Raw genomic sequence first — 9,520 nt, forward strand, 5'->3', positions numbered from 1 at the left:
CCGTGACACGTACGTGTACTCACGGACCCATAGACTTACATTGGGTGCGTGTATGCGTGATCCGTGCAGAAAACGGACATGCATCCGTGAGATACGCATACACATACGTGTCACGCACACGGACACACGGACCGTATGGAAAAACGTAAGTGTAACTGCAAGCATTGAATAACATTGGTGCACGTTTGTCCGTGTCTCCGGTATATACGGAAACGGACCAAACACGCACGTGTTTCACGGACGTGTGAAGGGGGCCTAATAGTGCTATTATAGCACTGGCTTTATCTTATATGCAAAAATCCTGGTGATTGACTCCCTTTAAATAAGAAGTATTGCTGATTAGGAGAAGGCCACAAGTTGGACAGTGTGCTCAGTGACTGAAGATTTAAAGGGATAGAAAGTTACAGGACGAATTTCTCTACAGCAACTAATTTCTTATATGGCCGGAGTTCAGAGTTTGAAAGAGTAAAGGTGGTGTCACACATAGCGACGACGACAACAACGTCGCTGCTAAGTCACCATTTTCTGTGACATAGCAGCGACGTCCCGTCGCTGTCGCTGTGTGTGACATCCAGCAACGACCTGGCCCCTGCTGTGAGGTCGCCGGTCGTTACTGAATGTCCTGCTTCATTTTTTGGACGTTGCTCTCCCGCTGTGAAGCACACATCGCTGTGTGTGACAGCGAGAGAGCGACAAACTGAAGCGAGCAGGGAGCCGGCGTCTGGCAGCCTGCGGTAAGCTGTAACCACGGTAAACATCGGGTAACCAAGAAGCCCTTTCCTTGGTTACCCGATATTTACCTTAGTTACTAGCGTCCGCCGCTCTCACAGTGCCAGTGCCGGCTCCCTGCTCCCTGCATACGTAGCTGGAGTACACATCGGGTAATTAACCCGATGTGTACTCTGGCTAGGAGTGCAGGGGACAGGGAGCCGGCACTGGCAGCATGAGAGCGGCGGACGCTAGTAACTAAGGTAAATATCGGGTAACCAAGGAAAGGGCTTCTTGGTTACCCGATGTTTACCGTGGTTACAGCTTACCGCAGGCTGCCAGACGCCGGACATTGCTCTCCCGCTGTGAAGCACACATCGCTGTGTGTGACAGCGAGAGAGCGACGAACTGAAGCGAGCAGGGAGCAGGGAGCCGGCATCTGGCAGCCTGCGGTAAGCTGTAGCCACGGTAAACATCGGGTAACCAAGAAGCCCTTTCCTTGGTTACCCGATATTTACCTTAGTTACTAGCGTCCGCCGCTCTCACGCTGCCAGTGCCGGCTCCCTGCTCCCTGCATACGTAGCTCGAGTACACATCGGGTAATTAACCCAATGTGTACTCTGGCTAGGAGTGCAGGGGACAGGGAGCCGGCACTGGCAGCGTGAGAGCGGCGGACGCTAGTAACTAAGGTAAATATCGGGTAACCAAGGAAAGGGCTTCTTGGTTACCCGATGTTTACCGTGGTTACAGCTTACCGCAGGCTGCCAGACGCCGGACATTGCTCTCCCGCTGTGAAGCACACATCGCTGTGTGTGACAGCGAGAGAGCGACGAACTGAAGCGAGCAGGGAGCAGGGAGCCGGCGTCTGGCAGCCTGCGGTAAGCTGTAACCACGGTAAACATCGGGTAACCAAGAAGCCCTTTCCTTGGTTACCCGATATTTACCTTAGTTACTAGCGTCCGCCGCTCTCACGCTGCCAGTGCCGGCTCCCTGCTCCCTGCATACGTAGCTGGAGTACACATCGGGTAATTAACCCGATGTGTACTCTGGCTAGGAGTGCAGGGGACAGGGAGCCGGCACTGGCAGCGTGAGAGCGGCGGACGCTAGTAACCAAGGTAAATATCGGGTAACCAAGAGAAGTGCTTTCCTTGGTTACCTGATATTTACCTAATAGTTACGCTTCCACGCATCGCTGCTGGCTGGGGGCTGGTCACTGGTCGCTGGTGAGATCTGCCTGTTTGATAGCTCACCAGCGACCATGTAACGACGCAGCAGCAATCCTGATAAGGTCAGATCGCTGGTCGTGATCGCTGCTGCGTCGCTATGTGTGACACCACCTTAATAGGAAGGGTCCTTTCACCTGTAGTGAGTGCCAATCATAGCATAAACAGAGCTGAGGGAGGTTTGATTCCACTAGATAGCTAGAAGGCAGGGAACTATTATATGTAGCCAGGGCCCCGGGCAGTTAAAATGGCATGGGCCCCCAGCACACACTATATCATGTGACATGTCCTCTTTTTGTGAGAACATGTGATAAGTGATGTGATTAAAACACATGTGCCTTATCCAGGAAGTATAGTGAACATCTTGAACCCCAAGGTACTATACAGAGTTTGATAACATTAGGTCATCGTGTCGCGGGCGGGGAGGTGGGTGCCGGCACCGCGCTCTCCCCTCTGCTCGGGTCCGGCTGCTGCTGCTCAGTGGTGGCTCGAGCGGTGGGCCGGATCCCGGGGGTTCTCGAGCGGCACTCCTCGCCCGTGAGTGAAAGGGGTTTTGTTGGGGAGATTGTCCGTGACGCCACCCACGGTTGTGGTGATTTGTAGCACCACCGCTGCTCAATATGGGGATCCCGGGAGTGGTGATGCGGAGCAGCCAGGTGTTGTGTTGCCCCTCCGTGGGTAGGGGTTGGTGATCCCGGGGCCCGGTGATGGGGGGGAAGGGTGCAGGGCCTGGTGGGCGCAGGGACGCGGGGGGCAGCGCCGTGCCTTGCGGCACTGTGGTACTCACTCAGCCTGAGACGTTGACACAGTTTTACGGTAAACCACACGGCTGGAAAGACGGTTCCCACGGACGGCTGCACTTGCTCTCCCAGTAGGTAACGGTGATGTCCCTCTGACCTGCACCTGATGTTTCTAAGTTGGTAGCGATGGGTTCCCACCGGTAACCCGCTCCCCGGCTTGGATATGGGCCGGAGGAGCCCTCTTTTGCCCGCAGACGCTGGCCCTGAGGAGCTGGTGCCCTGGCGGTGGCGGTGTTCCTCACTAATGGTTGGACGGTTGTCTTCAATCGGGACTTGGTTGTTGGGGGATCGACGTCCCCTTCACTGACGGATTCGGCAAATTATGGCGACTCCTAGCCTTGCCGGGGTCCGAGAGGCCCCTGCCCTGGTGCTGACTGTCCTTCGTATACTGCTCCAGATCGCCGGGCCACTACTCGACCGCGGTCCTTCCAGCAACCTCCGAGCAGTCCCCCTCCAGACGATTACCGCTGTTGCTGACCTTGCAGACCTGTCCTGCACTTAGCTGGACTCACTTCAGGCCTTTCTACGCTCCCTTTTGTTCCTTTTCTTCCTTGCTCCACTACTACTTCACTTTCACTTAGCTCCTTTACCACTTCCTTCTACTTCACTCCCCTGAACTGCACTGCCTGGTTCTTCCCACCTCCAGGGCTGTGTACTCCTCGGTGGGCGGAGCCAACCGCCTGGCCCACCCCCTGGTGTGAACATCAGCCCCTGGAGGAAGGCAACAAGGATTTTGGTAGCTTTGGTGTTCCTAACTGGGATGTAGGGTGTGGTGGTGTGATGACCTGTGACCCCTGGCTTGCCCAGGGCGTCACATTCCCCCTTAGCAAAATGCAGACCGTCCGCGGGCTGCCCGTCCAACACCAGTTTTATTTTTCTGTAAATGTAAAAAAATAAAATGTAAAGCATAACATCATCCCACAACGGGAGGCACATTTCTTAAACGTTACTAAACAGTTTTACGGGTACGGTTTCCGCTCTCTCCCACCCAAGCAACCTGGCCCTGATGCTGCCCCTAAAGCCCAGGCAGCACCCCTTGACCCACAGTCCAGCACAAGTTACCCGAGCGGGATCTGGCCTTCCCCTCCAGAGGGTAGCCACCGGTTCCTGTGGTGGCTGGGCCCCAGCCTGCTCTGCTGAGGGCCCTCCCTCCAACCTGCCTCTCCGGAGGCGGCAACTGCGGAAAACAGTACGGTAAAACAACATATTTACAAGCCACTTAACGTTTGTGGTTGCCCTGCAAGTTCACGGGCTTGTCCATGGATAGTTCCCATGCAAACTTTTTAAACGGTCCCCACGGGGACAACAGTGCCGGCAACGGCCGGTTTCCTCACAATCACAGTAGAATCAGGTGAAGTACTCGGTAATCATCATTTTTCTTATCATTCTCAAAACTTTTCAAACTTTTAAACAAACTCAAGGTGGTCCCAACGGGGACTGGACAACGGTGCTCCGCTGCCCTACTCCGATTCCTCGGCTGTGGCGGACCCATCCTCTTCTGACATGGGCTCGGTGTCAGGCCCGGAATCACTATCGCCGGCCTCTGCACCAGACGGGGGGCTACCAACTGCCGTAGCTCCTAGGCTGGCTGCTCTCTTGGCCACAGTCACGGAGGGGTGTACGCCCGACGGGCCAGGCACAGTACGGTGCACGGGTAAGGAGGGCGGAGGTGGTGTGGGAGCCAGGGGCACACCGGGTCCCTCAGCCGCAGCGGCCGGTCCCTCGGGGACACAGGGGCGTGGGTCACTCACCAGCTCCTCCATCATGGCCTCCATCCCATACACTCGTGCAACCGCAGCTATATCCTCCACCTCCGCGGTCCACTGCTCCATCAGCCGGCAGATCTGGCTCCGGTAGTGTTGGCAGATCGCTGCCGTTCGGGCCCTCAGCCATGCCGCTGTTCCGGGCACCGGCTCAGTAGCCTTCGCATAGCTAGGCGGAACAGACATCTCGTTGTAAGGCTCGGCAAATCACGGGGTCCCAGCGTCTTGGCTCATACAGCCGCGCGCTACATACATCCAGCCGCCATCGCGTCCCCCTTAGCTTCTTTCCGGCCACTCCTCTATTGGGGCGGAGTTTTGGCCTTCGCGCCTCTGCTACTCGAGAAGACGCTCGAGCGGGAACTTTTCGCGCCAAAGATGGCGACTTCTGGAAATTTTCAGCCGGATACCTCCGGCGGTCACAAGGCGCACCTCTACCCAACGGCAGAGCGGTAAGATCCTGTTCGTGACGCCAAGTTGTCGCAGGCGGGGAGGAGGGTGCCGGCACCGCGCTCTCCCCTCTGCTCGGGTCCGGCTGCTGCTGCTCAGTGGTGGCTCGAGCGGTGGGCCGGATCCCGGGGGTTCTCGAGCGGCACTCCTCGCCCGTGAGTGAAAGTGGTTTTGTTGGGGAGATTGTCCGTGACGCCACCCACGGTTGTGGTGATTTGTAGCACCACCGCTGCTCAATATGGGGATCCCGGGAGTGGTGATGCGGAGCAGCCAGGTGTTGTGTTGCCCCTCCGTGGGTAGGGGTTGGTGATCCCGGGGCCCGGTGATGGGGTGGAAGGGTGCAGGGCCTGGTGGGCGCAGGGACGCGGGGGGCAGCGCCGTGCCTTGCGGCACTGTGGTACTCACTCAGCCTGAGACGTTGACACAGTTTTACGGTAAACCACACGGCTGGAAAGACGGTTCCCACGGACGGCTGCACTTGCTCTCCCAGTAGGTAACGGTGATGTCCCTCTGACCTGCACCTGATGTTTCTAAGTTGGTAGCGATGGGTTCCCACCGGTAACCCGCTCCCCGACTTGGATATGGGCCGGAGGAGCCCTCTTTTGCCCGCAGACGCTGGCCCTGAGGAGCGGGTGCCCTGGCGGTGGCGGTGTTCCTCACTAATGGTTGGACGGTTGTCTTCAATCGGGACTTGGTTGTTGGGGGATCGACGTCCCCTTCACTGACGGATTCGGCAAATTATGGCGACTCCTAGCCTTGCCGGGGTCCGAGAGGCCCCTGCCCTGGTGCTGACTGTCCTTCGTATACTGCTCCAGACCGCCGGGCCACTACTCGACCTCGGTCCTTCCAGCAACCTCCGAGCAGTCCCCCTCCAGACGATCACCGCTGTTGCTGACCTTGCTGACCTGTCCTGCACTTAGCTGGACTCACTTCAGGCCTTTCTACGCTCCCTTTTGCTCCTTTTCTTCCTTGCTCCACTACTACTTCACTTTCACTTAGCTCCTTTACCACTTCCTTCTACTTCACTCCCCTGAACTGCACTGCCTGGTTCTTCCCGCCTCCAGGGCTGTGTACTCCTCGGTGGGCGAAGCCAACCGCCTGGCCCACCCCCTGGTGTGAACATCAGCCCCTGGAGGAAGGCAACAAGGATTTTGGTAGCTTTGGTGTTCCTAACTGGGATGTAGGGTGTGGTGGTGTGATGACCTGTGACCCCTGTCTTGCCCAGGGCGTCACAATCGTATTGAAAATTTTCATTTATTGCACAAAAATGTTGCCCCAAACTTTTGCACTTTTGCAAGAGGTAACACCAAAAAGGGAACCTCACAGTTTGTTATCCACTTTCTTCTGAGCATGGTGATACCCCACATGTAGTCAAAAAGTTCTGTTTGGACAAACGGAAGTGCTTGAAACAAAAGGAGAACTATTTGAATTTTGGAACACAAATTTAGCTGAAATAGGTTGTGAGAACCATGTTGCATTTGTAGGGCCCCTAAGATGCCTAAACAGCAGAAGCAGAACCCCCCCCCCCCCCCAAAGTGACTACATTTTGAAAACTAGACCCCTTGAGAATTTTATCCAGAGGTATAGTGAGCATTTTGAACCCTGCAGGTACTACACGGAATATGATAATATTAGGTTGTTATATTGAAATTCTTATATTTTTTCCCACAAATGTTAATTTAGTCCCAAATTTTTTACTTTTGCATGAGGTGGTGTGAAAATGTGGACCCCAAAGTTTGTTACCCACTTTCTTCTGAGTGTGGTAATACCCCGCATGTAGTCAAAAAGCTCTGTTTGGACAAAGGGCAGGACTCAGAACTATTTGAATTTTGCAACACAAATTTGGCTGATGTAGATTGAGAGCACTATGTTGCATTTGCAGCGACCCTGAGGTACCAAAACATTAGAAACCCCCAGAAGGGAGCCCATTTTGGAAACTAAACCCCTCACAAAATGTATGTAAGTTGTGTCCATAAGTGCTTCATAGAACGTTTTAAATGTGGATGTAAAAATGATAGTTACATTTTTTTCCACTTAAATTTTATTTTATCCACAAATTTGTTCTTGTGTCAATGTAAAATAGGAGACAACAGACCCCCATAATTTGTTTTTCAATTTCTCCCTCACACACTGATGCCCCTGATACCCCATACATGGTCAAAAGTAATGTTTGGTCACATGGAAGTGTGACGCCCCTGGACTATTCAAGTCGTCACAGGGTACTGCATAAACTGTCCTACCCATGCAGTATTCAAATCCCCATGGTTCTGGGTCTTTATCCTGCAGTGCTGCCTTCATCAGCATTCACAAATCCTAGATACACTTTGCACCACACCTGTCAGGCACACCAGTGGGCCGCTTAAGCAGTAGTAATAGGGCCGCCCACCGAGGGGTCAGACAGGGAGGTGGGAGGTGTCAAATTCAGTTCAGTGCAAGCCCTCAAGCTGTGAGAAGCTCTGAGGAAGCTGGGAGTTGGAGCTCCCAGGGGAGAGGAAAACTAGGTCGCAGACTGTGGTCTGGACCTAGAGGAGTCGGACCCCCGATCACAGGGGATTGAGGCTAGGTGCCTGGGACCCTTCAAGGAGGATGGCCGGCAGCCTGGTCCTATCACCGGTTCAGGACAGAAGGCACGACGGGGTACACGGACCCTAGGTCATGGAGAAGCTTCAATTAACCCAGCAATTAACCTGAGGAGAACGGGGCCTTTATGGACTGTTCCCACCAGCTCCAGAATCGGGGCACTAGCGTAACGAGGGGGATAGAGCTTTCCTAACAAGCAGCCCACTGAAATCCCAAGGGTTAGCCCTGAGAGCAGGCTCCTTCACTTAGCCACAGTGGGGAGCGGGGCCCGGATAGCTCCAAGGTACCGGACCACAAAGGACAATTTAAAACTTAGTGCCAGGAGGCAGGTTACGGACCACCAGCAGCACTCTAGGGGATGGGACCCGGACGAGCTCCCCTCGAGAGGCAACGGCATTCAGAGACTTGGTTTACCCTGTTGTCAGCGTCTGCTTCATTGCTGAGTGAGTACCCGACTGACCCCTGACTGCGTCCCTGCACCTCCAAACAGAGTCCCGGGGCCAGTCTCTACCCGTGGAGGGCAACGTCACCTAGCTGCCCCACTCCATCACCCCGGGTACTTCCAATGGCAGTGGAGGTACTCCCAATTACCGTACACCACGGGTGGCGTCACGAACTATACCAAATCCCCTGTAAATACCCCCTTTTACATTTGAGTGTGGCCCCTAAGTTCCCGGGTCCAGAGACCCTCGAGCCACGAATGAACACCACCCCCGGATCCGAGCGGTTCGATCTGCTGCTGGGGCGGCACAAAAGGGCTTGGAAAGTGAACAGCTTTGTTTAATTTTTGAAACACAAATTGGGACAATGTCTTGCATTTGCAGAGTCCATGAGATGCCAAAAATGTGAAACACCCACATGTGACCCCATTTGGCAAACTAAACCCTATAATAAACTCATCTTTTGGTGTGGTGAGCATTTTTAACCCACAAACTACACCGAAATATATTAGATTGGGCTGTGAAAATGAAAAATTTAGGGTTTTTCCTCTAAAATTTAAATTTAACCTCTAAATTTTAATTCACACAAAGGCTAACAAAGAAGAAAATGGAATGGACAATTTTCCATGCAATTTTCACTGAAGGTGGCACTAACCCATATAGTATGTGGTTGTAAACTACTGTCTGAGCACAAAGTGGGAATCGGATGGGAAGGAACACTAGTTTGATTTTGGAACACAGATTCCATTTTAATCGATTGTGGGCCCTTTTACCCGAGTTCCTGAGATGCCAGACAAGCAGAAACCCCACAAGTGACCTCATATTGGAACCTTCATTGCTTCAGGAACTCATCTAGGGGTGTACTGAGTATTTACAACCCACAGGTGCCTCATAGAAATTTTATAACATTGAGTTGTGGAAATATAACATTTTAGTGGTAAAAACGTATTTTTTTATTAGCTGCAAACTTGTCAGTTACACAAGTGTTACAAGGTGAAGATGGACATCACAATATATTGTACAATTTCTCCCAAACGCGATGATGCCCCATATGTCATCAGAAACTAATGTTTGGCCACACGACAGAGCTGAGCAGGAAGGAGCACTATTTGGCACAAATTTTGCTAGAATACGGTAGTTTGCGGTTGACATTTGCAGAGCCCCTAAGGTACCAGAACAGGAGAAAAATTCAAAAGTGACCCAATTGCAGAAATTACACCTCTCAATTATTTATTTATGGCTGTGTGACGCCCTGGGCAAGCCAGGGGTCACAGGTCATCACACCACCACACCCTACATCCCAGTTAGGAACACCAAAGCTACTAAAATCCTTGTTGCCTTCCTCCAGGGGCTGATGTTCACACCAGGGGGTGGGCCAGGCGGTTGGCTCCGCCCACCGAGGAGTTCACAGCTCTGGAGGCGGGAAGAACCAGGCAGTTCAGCTAGGGACAGAACGGAGTAAACAGGTAGAACAGTGAGGGAAGTGAAAGTAGAAGGAAGTGGTAGAGGAGCTAAGTGAAAGTGAAGTGGTAGTGGAGCAAAGAAGAAAAGGAGTAAAA

This window comes from Anomaloglossus baeobatrachus, chromosome 4 (assembly GCF_048569485.1).
Source record: "Anomaloglossus baeobatrachus isolate aAnoBae1 chromosome 4, aAnoBae1.hap1, whole genome shotgun sequence".
Taxonomy (NCBI): domain Eukaryota; kingdom Metazoa; phylum Chordata; class Amphibia; order Anura; family Aromobatidae; genus Anomaloglossus; species Anomaloglossus baeobatrachus.